The sequence below is a fragment of the Eriocheir sinensis genome, chromosome 45, assembly GCF_024679095.1.
Source record: "Eriocheir sinensis breed Jianghai 21 chromosome 45, ASM2467909v1, whole genome shotgun sequence".
In the NCBI taxonomy this organism is placed as follows: Eukaryota; Metazoa; Arthropoda; class Malacostraca; order Decapoda; family Varunidae; genus Eriocheir; species Eriocheir sinensis.
In genome coordinates, this window is record NC_066553.1 from 13,736,038 (window position 1) to 13,753,225 (window position 17,188).

The 17,188-nt window shown below is 44.7% G+C and overlaps 1 pseudogene; it reads left to right on the plus strand.

The window, feature by feature from the left end:
- Positions 1–2,330: 2,330 nt before the first annotated feature.
- On the plus strand, positions 2,331–13,553 carry LOC126980803 (innexin inx2-like; annotated as a pseudogene).
- Positions 13,554–17,188: the final 3,635 nt, after the last annotated feature.

A 17,188-nucleotide genomic window follows, 5' to 3' on the forward strand; every position in this document is an offset into this window, starting at 1 on the left:
GTACACTACAACGAAGCGCCAAATTTGAAATGCTCGGGCGGCGCTTACAATAGCTATATATATAAAACTGCACAAGTGTTGGGCATGGCGTCGATGGGGAAAAGTATCGCGATGGCGAGCGGACACGGCCGCAACACCACACACGACCGTGACTTCAGAGCGACTGAGCTCTCAGTAGGGGTGGGCAGGTACCGGTACCAGTACTGGTACTAACGGTACCAGCTAAACGGTACGGTACCGGTACCAGATTGCTCGGTACCGGTACCAGTTGCTCGGATTTATTTATTGGATTTATTGATAATTCTTCATGTCCGATTTTTTTTTTAGGTTGCTAATAAATATTGTTATTAGACCATGATCGAGTACATCCATAATAACTATACATGCTATTTTTTTTATCGAAAAAATAAATATTCACTTCATTCAGAGAGAGAGAGAGAGAGAGAGAGAGAGAGAGAGAGAGAGAGAGAGAGAGAGAGATCACCACTCAGTGAGTGGATATCTCGGTGATATGAGTACTCGACTACTCGATCATGGTCTAATAACAATAACAATATTTATTAGCAACCTAAAAAAGAAATAGAATCGGACATGAAGAATTATCCAGTAACTCCAATAATTAAATAAAATAATGAAATAATGGAAACGGGAGCTGTGATGGAAACGGAAAGCAGGACAAAATGGTGGGAACTTGGGGAGACGGTCAGCTCAGCGTCTACACAGGGCCCAGACCGCATGGAGGCGGGCGAGCGCCGAGCGTCACTAAGATCCAAACGGTACTGGTACTAGCAGCAATGCGCAGTGCCGAGTGATCATTAAGCTTCCCGGAACCCAAGTGATCATGAGGCTTCGCGGTACCAGTACCGATACCAGGTACCGGTACCAGGTATCGGTACCTGGTACCGCGAAGAATCGATTCCTCGCGGTACCCGGTATCGGTACTGGTACCGTGAAGCCTCATGATCACTTGGGTTCCGGGAAGCTTCATGATCACTCTGCACTGCGCATTGACGCTCGTACCGGTACCGTGAGGATCTAAGTGACGCTCGGCTTCCATCACGTTTCCATTATTTTATTATTTGATTTATTTATTGGAGTTACTGGATGATTCTTAATGTCCGATTCTTTTTCTTTTTTAAGTTGCTAATAAATATTTTTATTGTTATTAGACTATGATCGACTACATCCATAATAACTATACATGCTATTTTTTTATTGAAAAAATAAATATTCACTTCATTCAGAGAGAGAGAGAGAGAGAGAGAGAGAGAGAGAGAGAGAGAGAGAGAGAGATTTACATAGATTTACATAAAAAATCAGACCACACAGACCCCATGGTCCAGACTAGGTGGTCTGTCCTTAAACCTAAGTGATTTTACATTGATCAGAAGGCTCCAAAACGTTGCATTTCTACTCTAGTTGATATTAAGTTGAAGGAGAGAGAGAGAGAGAGAGAGAGAGAGAGAGAGAGAGAGAGAGAGAGAGAGAGAGAGAGAGAGAGAGAGTTTTCTTTACAGGAAATTTATTTGGGAATTTCATCAGAAGTCATTAAGAAAAAAAAAACTCCTTCGGGTACCGGTACCGGTACCGGTACTAACGGTACTTGAATTTTCGGTACCGGTACTACCGGTACTCAAATTAACGGTACTTGCCCATCCCTAGCTCTCAGCTGTGTACCCCAGAATACGTCATGCGCGGGAAGGGACGGTTTTATTCAAAAGAGTGTCCCGACATGTTACTATATAGACATTGGTGCAGGCAGGCATCTCGCCCCGGTGTAGCGTGAAAATAAGTTGCCCCATGATAAACTGTTGCCTCCCCATCCGCACGTGCGTGGCCCCGCCCCTTCTCTCTCTCTCTCTCTCTCTCTCTCTCTCTCTCTGAAATTTCAGTCCCGCAGCAAAGTGTGCCAGAGGTGTGACTGTGGAAAGTTTGAAACAGTTGAGCACATGACGCTGGAATGTGAGAAGTATGAGCGAGTAGGAATGGATCAGTGGAACGCCAGTACTCGTCGAGCGAGCAACTCTTCTGGCCTTTGAGCCAGCTTATAGACTGCTAAGTTGCTCGCTCGGCTCCGGCTACGGGTGCAAGATGCACCCGTGCCCCCCCCGACCAGCTAGGCAGGGCTTCATGGCCTGGGCCCGTACTTATAAAGAATATGTTTCGCTTATGTGAGGCATAAATCAAGAAAATGGCGGACACGGAGACGTAAGGGAAGCATAACCCTTAGGTTTCAACTAAGCGGAACCTAAACTGACTCGCCAGCTACGCGCGGGGTGGAGGTAACATTGCATTCCTTAGGTCGACCTAAGCGAAGCATAACAGTGAAGATGGCGGAGGTAGTGGGTGCGCGTCTGCGGCAGCTGAGGACTTTTCGGGCACGAAGAGACATCCTTGATGAACTTCCGGACCCGGAATTGATCAAGAGGTACCGCCTGGACCGTGCAGGGATACTCTTCGTGACCGATTTGGTGCGTGAGGCCTTGACTGCTCCTACAAACAGGAACCAAGCCCTCTCCCCTAAGATGAAGGTCCTCATAACACTGAGGTATCTTGCTACGGGCAAACTACAGCAGTGTAGCAGCGACGACTTGGGGCCTTCACAACAGACCGTCAGCAGGGTCAACCGGGATACTGTGTACGCCCTTGCACAGCCTCATATAGTGAGACGCTTCATCAAGTTCCCCCTCACTGTGCAAGAAACTCGGGTGAAGCGGCGAGAGTTTGAGGAAATTGCGGGATTCCCTGGTGTGGTAGGGGCAGTAGACGGAACACATGTGAGGATTGTTGCACCCAAGGAATTTGAGGCAGAGTATGTGAACAGAAAAGGGCACCACTCTATAAATGTGCAAGTCGTATGTGACACACACGGGAGAATTTTACACCAAACAGCAAACTGGCCCGGGTCTGTCCATGACGCACGTATCTTGCGTGAAAGTGCTCTGTACACAGGGTTCGAGAGGGGTATGGTCCCTGCAGGATGCCACTTTTTGGGAGACACTGCCTACCCCTCCAAGAAGTGGCTCCTGACACCCTATGTACGACCTCAACCGGGCCCACAGTCCGCCTATAATAGGTAAGTTTTTGTGCACACACACACACACCGACATTCCTGTTGTAATTAATGTCTCTACTATGGCAAAGTGGCCTCATCTGTTCTACCCGCGCTGGGCTAGGTTGCCAGTAATGCATTCTGTGTTGCAGTGTTACCATGGTGTTGCACTCACACTCTTCAACAAGCTTAATAATCTAACCTGACCTATCCTAACCTAATCAAACCTAACCTAATATAACCTAACCTAATATAAACTATCCTAACCTAACCCATCCTAACCTAACCTAATCTAACGTAGCATAATATATACTAACATAACGTAGCCTAATATAACCTAATCTAACCTAACCGAACTGCAGCCTGGCACTCCTTGGGAGTCGAGGTTGAGGTAACACCAGCAGAAAATGCATTACTGGCAACATGGCATGTAGAGAAGCTGAGACAATAGGGACCACTTTGTGATAGGATTGCCGTAATATCTTTCATCATTGCTTATCATTTCAGGCTTAGGCCATGCAAACTACACTAATGTAGGAGAATTAGCTAAGTTGGGTAACAATACTATGATTAGCTAACAATGCATTCATCCTTTCATTCATCCTTTTTCCAATCATGGGTGTGCTTTACTTCCCCTTAAAACCCCTTGTATGTTCATTAGAAAAATCTAGCATAACAACTCTTAACTGCAGGATTATAAATCTTACAGAAACAATATTGTTGTCCCATGACACTGCAGTGCTAATTTGAAACTTGACAAGGCATTGTCTAGAAAAGGTTGCTGCAATTTTAGGTTGTTACAGTTAGGCTTAATCTTTTTTTGGAAATTTCAGTATTGCTAGTACATACTAGTCTATGAGGGGGAAAATGTAAGGTGGGTAGGGTTAATGAACTTAGTGTGAAACATGACTTTCTTAAGGAAAGTTTGGTAAATCTTAAGAATAGAGGCTCCACCCCCTCCACCACCCTAGCCCATCTACCCCCCAAGACAAGCCTGGGGGCCTGTGGGGAAGCGGGGTTTAGGGGGGAAGCCCAAATCACTGAAAATTCCCCCTCCACAATTTCCCCAGAAAAATCCCTAAATTAAGGAAAATTCCCTTGTCTCGAAAGTAAGGCAAGCATAGTGAACCCCCTCCCAATCCGTCCCGCGCCGCGTAATTTTTTGACGGGCCACACTGCATGTCGAATATATTTAAACTACCCCAACCGAACTTTACGACCTAACAGCTAACTACCCCCCTCGACCACCCCTGGACCCCCCCCCCTTCTTAAATTATCCCAACCGAACTTTACGACCTAACAACAAAAATATAGAATGGCCTCAGAAATACTTACAAAATTTAGAGGAAGTAGATGCGGCAGGCGTCTCCTGTGGGCGGTTATAGGGGTTATAAAGTGCAGCTGCCTCTTGAAGGAAGACATGCAAGCGTTTGTTAGGGTCATTAATGGCCATAAGAAACATGCACCTTGCGAGGTACCCCACAAAGTGCTTGTTCCTCCTGCCAAAGAGGGGCACTCTTCTTTTTGCTTCCCTCCACAACCGCTCGATATTGTTTGTGGCGAACACACAAGTCAAGCAAGTCTCTTGCTTTCCCAAAGTACCGCAAGCAGAAGTCAATGAGGCCAAAATCGCAGTCGGTACACCTTTCCAATGCCATGACACAGACAGAAGTGACGGAGGTGAGGAGTTTAAGGTATCCAAGCTGCAGGTGAGGAAACCCGAATATCCCTTAACGTGAAAAAATCCCTAAATTTGGGGCAATACTCTCCAAAGGAAACCCAAGCAGATTATGTTATGGCTTAGATTTCAACTTCATTTTCAACGTAATACATTGGGGCAAGAGTGTCATGCCTTGGCTGAAGGCAGAAAGACGCGTAATAAATTACATATACATTTTTTCGTGTCTAATTCGTTCTTCCCTTGTCCTCCCCCTCCTAACCCTACAAGTGTGAAAAGCTGCAGAATTCGTACGTGACAGTACGTCACAGTACATGCACACACACAAACAAACACACGCATTTCACCAGCCTCCTGCAAGCCAGTCTCATCGCCCATCGACTTGGAAAAAATTGTGCGGCCCGCGTGGAGAAATACACCCCTTGTGACATAAACACGCCTGACCGCTTGTCAAAACCCCGTCGTATGTGCTAGTAATGTTGTAATTACCACCACACCGTGCCCTTAATGCGCACCCGCTAGGAGCCGCTATTTTTAAGATTATCCGAAAGTTATTTTTAAGTTTAGTTGCAAAACCAATTTTTACAGTATCACTACATTGTCATTAATTAAATATTTCAGAGCACACAAAAGGACAAGGAGCACAGTGGAAAGGGGGATTGGCCAGTTGAAGCGGAGATTTCATGTGCTCCATGGTGAAATCAGAGTCAGCCCTCCTGCATATGTGTGTAGATTAATACAGGTATGTAGACAATCAAGTGATAATCAAGTGATGATCACATCTTAATACTGTATCGACCACTACACAACAATAATTTTTATTACTTATTAATATTAACTCTATCTGTAGGTGTGTGCTATTTTGCACAACATCTGCAAAGACAGACATCTCCCTGTACCCGAGGAAGGAGAGGACGAAGGTGATGGTGATGGTGTAGTTCTTAACGAAGACCCACCTGTCCCACTACCACCTGTACATGGACGAGTTCGGGAAGGTCTGCGCTACAGGGATGAGTTTGTCAACCTTCACTTCAAGTAAGTTACAAATATAAAAATTAAATGTTTTGTGTATCTGCCTGTATCGTTCCATGCTGCTCAGTGTTTAATTTAAAAATTTCATTTAAAGAATCTTACTATTGCAATGTTTCAATTTTTGTTGCAGTGGCAGACCTCAGCCTCAGCCTCGTGCAGCTGTGTGAGGCTTCCCGACCCATCAACAGGTTAATTCCACACCTACTTCCAAGTGTGTGTGTCTGTAATACAATTGTGTGTGGTTTTGAGAGAGAGAGAGAGAGAGAGAGAGAGAGAGAGAGAGAGAGAGAGAGAGAGAGAGAGAGAGAGAGAGAGAGAGAGAGAGAGAGAGAGAGAGAGATACTTATTACAAATCCACATTCGTGTCACTAATAAATGCAGAAGCTATACTCAGTATTCAAATAAATTTAGTACAGTATTTGGTAAGAAATTTTCACCAGTATATATGTTTCAAAACAGCCAATATACTCATGATTGTCTTTCCTTTTTTCCTAATATTAAGCAATAAATGATTTCCTTTTTAACAATAAACAAATAAATAAATTCCTTTATAATAAATAACTATGTAGGAAAACTACGTAATGCAGATCCTAAGGAAAAATGTATTACAGGAGTACCGGCAGGGTAGACAGGGTGGAGTGTGTTGGAGAGAAGAGGCAGGGTGGAGTGTGCGAAAGAGAGTAGAGGCAGGGTGGAGTGTGCGAAAGAGAGTAGAGCCAGGGTGGAGTGTGCGAAAGAGAGTAGAGATAGGGTGGAGTGTGTGAGAGTAGAGACAGGGTGGATTTTGCAAAAGAAGAGGAGAGACAGGCTGGAGTGTGTTGGGTAGTAGCGGCAGGGTGGAGTGTGTTTGAGTGTTACTGTAGTTTTTTTTATTTGCAGTTCGAGTAGGATGTTTTGTAGTTTTATATTTTCACTACTTTTAACTAAATTCTCAGTTTCTTGTTTAATTTTTTTTTTTAATTCTGCCTGTTTTATCTCCAGTTGCAACTCAGAAGCCTGCAGATCAAGTTCCCTCTTCAGGCGGAGGAACTGCAGCTCCTCCTCATCCACCAACATGGTGCAGGTCCCAACTGGTGTACTGGAGGAAGCTGCAGCGGCAGGAACTACTGGTGGTGGTGTGGTGGTGGTTTGAGGTGTGTCTGTGCTGGGTTGGGGAGGGACAGGTGGTGTGACATCCACCTGAAGACTCCTGGCAAAAATACATCCATCAGTATCTGCACTCATAATTTTTTGTGTTATTTGACTTACATCCCCATTTATGGAAACAATACAGTTTGTGTTGAAAAGCTTTTGCAGGAAAGGAGTGTGTGTTCCAGAGGTCATTTCTTTGGTGCTCTGCTGTTCAGTACGTTATGCCTACGTCATTAAGGACAACTAGCATTGTTCACGAGTAAGCAGACCTGACCGAGGTCAGACGTGGGTCACGGCGCTCCGAATGGAGTAGCCCGGGGCCAGCCTATTGGGCTCTCCCCTGCCCCCCCATCCCCCTCTCCCTTTTCATCAAAAACCCAACATCGTAAGAAACTATTGTGACACCAAGCTTAATCATGGTGACAGACAGTGAGTGCTATGCGTTTATGGTGCCGTGAAGACATTGAAGTTTAGAGATGGTCAGTGTGACATCGACACGGCCTTCCTATCCAGCCGACGTCCCAGGTGCCCCGAGGTACACCAGCCCGACCATCATGCTGCTGGGAGAACTCTGTTCAGTTGCAATGCAGTGTTGAGGCCCGTCACTGAGGTGGAGTCATGGGTGGGGCAATCAGCACGCCGTTCAACATATAAGGCAGTGCAGACATTAGATGTTCCCACGCCTACTGCCGCTCGGTCCACCTCTTCCTATCATGTCTCACCGGCTGGATAGATTACAGGCCATCGCTAAGCCCATAAGCTGAGTGACGGCTGACACCGCCTCTACCTGCTCCCCTGCCATCAGCGGCGACCTGACCCTTTTTTGACCTTCTATACCCTTTTCATATTGTAATTTCCCATTTTTTTCAAGTATATTTCAAAATTTGTATTTTTAACGTGTATATTTTCAGCTTTACAGCTGCAATCACTTAATAGACCGTTTTATTTTTATTATTACTAGGAAGGATGTCTCAAGACATTTTCAAGTCAGCTCTCAATAGCAATTAAATAAATTTCTGTACGCATTGTTCCTCACTGTTTGATTCCATGATTGCCCTAATATGGACTGCATAAGAAACATGATAGTATTGGGTAAATAATAATAATAATAATAATAATAATAATAATAATAATAATAATAATAATAATATGTAATAGTATTCTATACTAATACTTTAAGCAGAAAACTGTGGACTTTAGGAGATGGAGAGCAATACCTCCTCCTTGTGTACTGCAGTTTTCTAAAAGGAAAGCAACAAATTATTTTCAACATTAACAGCGAGACCTATTTTGGAGAACTTTAAATCTACAATCTACCTGACAAAGGCATTTCTCAGTAAAATGAACTAACACAACTGATAAATCATTTGGAAATGTCATGTACATGTTAGAGTAATATTTCTGTACATTTGGATTTAAGAATGTTTATTATTATTTTTGAAATGACGAAGTAATGTCAGACATATGAGACACACTTCATAAAGCAATACATGTAATACAAATAAATGACACCTATAAGACATTTTAGGTTAATCCATATTGTCTGCTTGTAACCTTAATAAAAAGTTGGTACAGAATTCCTAAATTATAACAAATCAGTGTATCATACAAACAAGCTAGAGTAGACAGAAATACGACGATCATCAAGGATTGGAAATAACAAATTTTACTAATGATTGTACAAATAACGTTTAGTAAATATTCAGAGCCCTCACATGGGGGGGGGGGGGGGGGGAAGCCAGGGGTGGCAATTTTTGGGGGGCGGCAATTCTAGCCTGAACCTGCCGCCCACAAGGCTGACAAAATTATTTTAAAATCAATATTTTTCAGAAAATAACAATAACAACCACACTGCAGTCTGAGGAATGCTTTTTCCTATTATTTATTAATTTTTTTATTTTTTTAAATTTCACTTAATTATACGGCACAGACAGCAAAAGCATATTTTATTATGTATACTGGTATCCGATTATCACATTGCCCAAATTAGGGTCATAGGCAGTAAAGGTACGTGGTGGAGGTGGGAAGTGGTGATTGGGGTGGGGGTGGGTGGGTGAGGGGGGGGGGCGTCACTGAGAAGTTTGCTGGGGCGGCACTTAGACATGTAAGGGCTCTGTAAATATTTATACATGACTAAAGTTTTATTTACCCACCCGTTTTCAGGAACATCTTGAGTGCTAACTGGAAAAGGGTCCACCACTGCCCTGTCAACGGAACTAACTGAGACGTTCCCCTCTCCCAGCACATCAGCGATGATGACCTCTAACTCCCCGAGGGGCTTAGGCGGAAGGCCACCACCTAGAAGAATATATATATATATATATATATATATATATATATATATATATATATATATATATATATATCTATATATATATATATATATATTTTTTTTTGGTACACGAGTGCAGTCAGTTGAATTTCCTTGATTGAAAAGAAAAGGCAATACATTACAAATGTTATTTCCATCAAGCACTTAATAAGCATTGACATTTACAGGACTGTCACTTTGCTTGTTAACCATTCCTTGCACTTCATGAATACCATTTTATTTCAAGAAAAATCTTACCTGTTCCATTCCTGACCTTTTGGTAGGCACTAATTTTAGTTTTTGCTTCTTGCATGACAGTTTGCCAGCGTCTCTGGCACTGCTTTATGCACCTACTGAAGCCAGGGTGGAGTGCCGCTAGGCCAGAGACAATGCTGCCCCACGCCTTCGCCTTCGCCTCAGCAGAGCAGCAATTGGCGTGGCGGTGTCGTGTCTGCCGAGGAGGCTGTTCCTGCTGCTGCTGCTGCTGATGTGGCTTCTGCTCCTGGTGTAGCTGCTGCTGCTGTTGCTGCTGACCTCGCTGGCTGCTGAGGGGCTCTAGAGGTCGTGGCTGGCTGTTGGCGTCCATGGCTGCTGACTGCTAGCTTGAAGCTCGCGGGAATGTTTGTTTACATGTTTGAGGGGCTACGTCCTTAATTTTATCATTATTCCATGTGATGTTGGTCTATGCATCGTCAACAATACCCGAAAATACTTTATTTTATTTTATACATATTTCCAATACGTCAATATGCTTTTAACATCAAAATTATACCAAATGCCAACATTTTATTTTGAGTTGGTATGCCTTTCATAGGTGCAGCTCAGGGGTTGGCAACGATGTACTAATACTCGCTTATGTCGAGCTGGTTATGTTGAGGGGGTGAAACATAAGGAGTGGGGTTATGTCTCGTCATTGTTAATACTCGGATATGTTTCAGTTTACGTCTCACATAAATTTCTTTATAAGTACGGGCCCTAAAGCCTAGCTACTCTGTCGGGCCCTACCATTGCCCATCCAGTGAACGAGCTGGTAAAAATAAGACAACAACATACGAATGGATATGATGAAAATAATTATCCAGATGAAAGAAGTGACTGAAAGGACAGGGAGATAATGGATATTGCTGCTGTTGAGGCTGTGTGGGGAGACGACTGAGAGGAAAATTGTGGCAGTGAAAGAGTTCCAGGAGAGAATGAATATGGTATGTTAGGAGTAGGCAGTAGAAAGTATGATGGGTACTGTTTGTTTATGTGTGCTATTTTTTTTTTTTTTTATATAGGTGTTGCCGTTACAAAGGTCTGATGTGGAAGAAATCCCAAGTCACCTGTAAGATCAAGATCAGGCATTGCGTGATGGGAGACGCGAGGCCTCCGTGCTCTGCCGAGTCTGGGAGCAGACAGGCCGTACCGGGCCACGCATGCGCAGATGGGAGGCAACAGTTTTTCACGGGCAACTGTTTTTCACGCTACACCTGCCAGCGGTCTAGTTGATAGGGAAGACACAGTGAAACTTCCATACTAGGACGGCTATTTTTCCTCCTCTTCCTCCTCCAGCCTCCTCCTTCTACTACTACTACTACTACTACTACTACTACTACTACTACTGCTGCTGCTGCTGCTGCTGCTGCTGCTGCTGCTGCTGCTGCTGCTGCTACTACTACTACTACTACTACTACTACTACTACTACTACTACTACTACTCTCTCTCTCTCTCTCTCTCTCTCTGTCTATCTCTCTCTCTCTCCTTTAATCCATCATGGTGACCAGATTATAGTAAGTACAGCTAACAATACATGTTGTTTGAAGGGTAATTTACCATATTTGTCAGTAGCTGCCATCATAATATTATTAAGTTAAACGAGTGGCTTCTTCTCTAATTATTATAGTAGTTTGTTTTATGACAATTGTTATTATTATTATTATTATTATTATTATTACTACTACTACTACTATTACTACTACTACTACTACTACTACTACTACTACTACTGATATAATTAGTACTGAAAGATTAGTATTGATAGTTGTGTTTTATTTCTGAATACTTAATCATTATTAGTCAAGCATACTCCTTGACAATTCATTTTTAACCCCACTCAATTCACTTCATTTGTCTCTAAATGCACAAAAAAACAAGGCCCCCAGCTGGCCTTGCACGCGCGCGATCGATAAACCGTAACAAGATTCTGACAAAATTGGCATCTATCAGATTTGGGGTCTGGATCCGGCCCTGGTAGTAGTAATAGGAGTAGTAGTAACAGTAGTAGTAGTAATAGTAGTAGTAGTAGTAGTAGCAGTAGTAGTAGTAGTAGTAGTAGTAGTAGTAGTTTGTTTGTCAAGCTTCGCTTACCTTTTTTTCTCAACTACCGAAGAAAAAATAGAAAGAAAAAAACCCCAGCAGTTGAAGAGATGAAGACGTAAGCCTATTGTTACTGAAGATTAATCCATTTATAAACCTTCCATAATTATATTACTACTTTTACGATGCTGTCAACTCCCTCATGTTATTGTCTCGCTCCTGGATATCAAAACACAAAGAATCATCATCATCATCAGACATTGCAGGATGTGAGGAGCAATATTTTCAATGCTTTTTTGCTCCTGCTTACCTTCGTTCGAACATGTGGCGCGCCTTTAAGAGTCTTGGGAAAAAAATCAATAGTAATTACGATGCCAGCTGGTTAGGGCCGAGGACGAGGCCATTAATGGACCGTATTGGCTCTGCAGGCAGCGCCACATGTGACCACTCAACTCCAAGCTGTCCGGGATACACGGCCATGGTGCCGCCATCGCCCCAAGCCGATGATTGCACACACTTCACTCCTACCCGATTTCCGTTTTTCTCCAAGTCAAATAGTAGTCAGGAAATCGGGTAGGAGTAAAGTGTGTGCAGTCGTTGGCTTGGACCGGTGGCGGTACCAAGGCCCTGTATACTGGAGGCAGCCTCAAACGCACTCTAGTACAGAACTTGAATTTTATGGAATGTACTGCTTTGACAGTTCACCGACGGGCCACGTGTGGCGCTGCCTGTATAGCCAATACGGTCCATTACCTCCCCCTCCCTCTGTGCAAGCAATATGGTGACATCATTACCTGCGCGCTCTCCCACACACTGCTTTCATTATCTCAAAACAATAATCGCACAGGTAGCATCACCAGCCAAGGTATTAATTAATCAGTCAGGCTCACCTGCCCTTTGAGCAGGCCCCGGAATGACGGGATCGCCTGTATTTACTACCTGTAAGAAACAATAAGCAGTCAGGTAGGCAGCCCCCTCCAAACAATTAGCGTTAACCACGCCTCCCCCGCACAGGTATTACCGTGACGTGATCACCTGCGTGTCGCACTTCAACGCCAAGGAGGATGTGGATCCTGACTACAAAAACATCTGCCTCTCCTAACCCTACGTGTAAGACAATGGCCCCCGCCGCTACATCCTCTTCTACAGCTGGATACATTGGTCGCTGCTGGTGCTGGCCGGCGTCGATTACATCCCCAGGAAGGTGTCCAAGGGCTTCGACAACCCCCGCTGCAAGAAGCTGCTTGAGGATCTGGCCACCGACGCGCCCTGCCAAGAACAGATGAAGGACTAGCTGGTGGAGCACTCGGTGCACTACGTCTATCACACCTTCATTGCGCACAACGGCCTCTACTGGAAGTACTTTCTCGTGAACGTGGTGGCGCTGGCCATCGACGTGTTCACCATTTGTTACCTGAACATCATCCTGCAGGGCCACTTCATCCAGTACGGCTTCAAGGCCTTGCAGGACAACCGTGACCCTCGCACCTTCACCTACTACATGTCCCAGACTTTCCCGCCCTTCGCTGAATGCGAGCTGTCCAACGAGTACCAGCTGGTGAAAGACCGGACGGATAAGTTCGGTTGCTAACTCACCCTCATGGAGCTGTACGAGAAGGTGTTCCTGGGCCTCTGGCTGTGGCTCATCGTCCTCAGCGTCATCACCTTCTGCTACATCGTCTTCCTGCTCACCATGTTGCTGCCCTGCGTGCGCTCCTACCTGCTCCGCACTGCCAAGCCCAAGGACGCCAAATACAACGTGCGAACAGTCATACAGGTGTCCAAGAACTGTAAGATCGGCAACATCTACCTGCTGTACCACCTCAAGGGCCACTTCAGCCACGTCAGGTTTTACGAGCTAATGATGCGGGCGTCGGACCCCTCCCCCGACGTGCGTTCACCTGGCCGCGAGTCTCAGCAGGTGGTCACAAAACAGCCGTAACGGCAGCTCCGTGAGGGGAGGAGGCACGAACAAACGAACAAACAGACAACTCAGACAAACAAACAGACCCACGTGTCCACACTTCTGCCATTGGTCTCCTGCGCTCCCTCGGGCATTCGAATTGCCTTAGAAAATAATAATAAAATAAGTAGAAAATAAATGAAAGTAAACAAAAAAGGTCAGAAAATGCCAACTTGGAAAGATGATGTAAAGACAAAAAAAAAAAAAAAAGGCGCCAACCTAAACATTGACTCGAATATTTTTTTTATTAAGATGTGTGAGGAGTGAGTGACTTTTGTACTTATGTATTTATTAATAAACGCATCACCCTCCCCCTCCTCCTCCTCCTCCTACTACTACTACTACTACTATTTTTTTTTTTTTAGTAGTACGGGCCTCCATCTATTAGAGTTGCGTTGTGAGCGGTATATTCTCTCATATCCTTTCACAAAGCAATTCATTGGCCCCACCCCGCCAATGACTGTGGCCGACAACCATCTTTATTTAATATTACAAACCTTACTAAACATATTATTTTTAAGCTAACAGAGCTTGTGGTTGATATGACTATCAACCACCGTCGCCTCAAAGTCCAGGTCGGCAATGCGGGTGGTTTTGGGTGCAGGTGACCTGGTTCCTCTCAGGCAGACCAAGGCTGACCTCAGGAGGGAGAAGGACAGCCTGCATCTCATCCAGGCGACCACACTGCTTCTTGGCTGCTGTTTCTTATCCGCCAGTGTTTCGGCGAGTCTTGCGTAGAAGCTCTGCGCCCTTGGTCCCATCCCTCCTGCCGTCGTGAATACTACCGGGGTGAAGGAGCCCTGGTCCACATTCTGTATTCTTTCTTCATATGCTCTGTTCTTCTCTTGTTCGTTTCTTCTGTGGGCTGCATCAAGGGTCAGGTTTCTGTGGCAATGGGCCATGGGATCAAAGATCCTTATGTCAAAATATGCCCTTTGTCCACGAGTCCAAAACCCTCTGGCGCTAACATCCACTCGTGCTTCGTTCGAAACATTAGCGGTGCGTCTGGCGAGGTGTTCGCCTTGCAGAGGGAGCAGCATGGGTTCCACAGTCACGTCGTGGCAGACTTCTTTCAGCATCTGAGCTGTTACGTCTCTTACTTCATCATGTATCATGCAGACGAAACCTCCTCTTTTGCATGTCATGGCATGATTTTGGTTGAAGGGTGAGCCACAGTTACACATGTTTGGGAGCCCATCCACTGGCCAGCCATACCTGAGGGCAAGGGCATCAGTGAATTATTTTTTGTTTAAGTTGAAGCCTTTTGCCCTGATAGGTAGTGTGGTTAGCCAGTTTGAAGCGCCCACTTCCTGTGCAATATCTGTCCTCCTCCTTGTGTCTTCTGGGAGTTCTCTCATTAGGTAACTCAGAGTGTCTCTGTGTTTTTCTTTTCTGTTTATGGATATTTCATTCCTTAGTGACCTAATATCTTGAGGGTTGTCTTCTCCCATTTCATTTTAATTGGTAATATATCCGGTCAAGGAGGCTGTGATTCGGATTGAGTTCCCGAATTCAGACTCAGCCAGATTTTGCGGATTGGTGATGCCGAGCCCACCCATTATTGGCGGCAACTCCTACTACTACTATTACTACTACTACTATTACTACAGCTACTATTAGTACTACTACTACTACTACTGCAACTACTGCAACTACTAGTACTACTACTACTCCTATTACTTACTACTTCAACTACTACTACTACTACTACTACTACTACATAAATGATACCTCCACCCATGTTTATTTTCCCGACACATAATCATGGAGGGCTCCATAGTTTGGAGGTCATTAGCCCCAACTCTGTTCGCTAATGACTGTGGCATCCAACCATATCGCTACTACTACTACTACTACTACTACTACTACTACTACTACTATTACTATTACTATTACTACTACTACTATTACTATTACTATTACTACTACTACTAGTACTACTACTACTACTACTACTATTACTATTACTACTACTACTACTACTACTACTACTACTACTACTACTACTACTACTATTACTATTACTATTACTACTACTACTACTACTACTACTACTATTACTACTACTACTAATATTACAACAACTACTACTACTACTACTGCAATTACTAGCACTACTACTACTGCTATTACTACTTCTACTACTACTACTACTACTACCACAACACTACAACATAAATGATACCTCCACCCATGTTTAATTTCCCGACACATAATCATGGAGGGCTCCATAGCTTGGAGGTCATTAGCCCCAACTCTGTTCGCTAATGACTGTGGCATCCAACCATATCACTAATACTACCTGACACTAAATCACCTATCATCTATTACGTCTAGATCCCCCTTTCCTTCCCTACTCAAGTCACTCCCGACCCACCCTAATGTCACTTTCCACCACTGTGGCTTCATAGTCCATATTGGAGATGTTGGTGGCTTTTGGGCCAGAGTGTCTGGTGCCCCTGAGACATAGGATGGCCGACCTGAGCAGGGAGAACGAGAGGCGACACCTCATCCAGGCGACAACGTGGCTCCTTGGCTGTTGCTTCTTTTCTGAGATTAGTTCCGCGAGGCGTGTGTAGAAGCATTGGGCCCTGGGACCCATCCCGCCGGATGTGGTGAAGACGAGGGGGGTGAAGCTGCCCTGATCCACATGTTGGATTCTTTCACCGTATGCCCTTGTCTTCTCCTGCTCGTTCCTGTGGTGGGCGGCTTGCAGGGGCAGCTCACGGTGACAGGCAGCCATCGGGTCGAATATGCGGATGTCCATGAACGCACCCAGAATCCGCGGGCACTTACATCAACCCGTGCCTCCTGTGAGGTATTGGCTGTCCTGTACCGAAGGTGTTCGCCGTCCAGGGGAAGCAGTGCCGGCTCGGTAGTGACGTCTTGGCATACCTCCCCAAGCATGCTGGCTGTCAGATCCCTCACTTCATCGTGTCGAATACAGACGAAGCCTCCTTTTTTACATGTCATGGTGTGGGTGACATCATTTGGTGATCCACATGCACAGAGATCAGGCAGTCCCTCTATCGGCCAGCCATATCTCAGAGCAATGGCGTCGACAGATTCTTGTTTGTTGAGGCTGAAGCCCTTTGCTCTGATTGGTAATGACGTTAGCCAGTTAGAGGCGCCTGCCTCCTGTGCTGTGTGTATTTTTCTACCCATTTCTGTGGACAGGTGGTGTGTAAGACGGTCCAGCTCGTCTTTTTGGGCCTGTTGCCTTTCTTCTGAGATTTTTCTTTTAATATCTCTTATTTCTGTTTGGTCTATCTCGCCCTCTGCCTCCTGAGCGATGATCCTGTTGATGAGTGACCTGGTAAGGCTGATGGAGTTTTGGTTCTCCTTATCTGCCAGCTTCTCAGGGTTGGTGATCCCCATCCCACCCAGTCTTGGGGGAAGTGCTAGCACTACTACTACTACTACTAGTAATACTACTACTACTACTAATAATAATAATAATACAACTACAACTACTACAACAACTACTGCTACTACTACTACTACTACTACTACTACTTTTTTACTACTACGGGCCTCCATCTATTAGAGTTGCGTTGTGAGCGGTATATACTACTACTACTACTACTACTACTTGTTACTACTACTACTACTACTATTACTTCTTACTACTTGCTACTACTACTACTACTACTACTACTACTACTACTACTACTACTACTACTACTGAAGTTTACATGACAAGCTTTCGAACTTACGGCGGC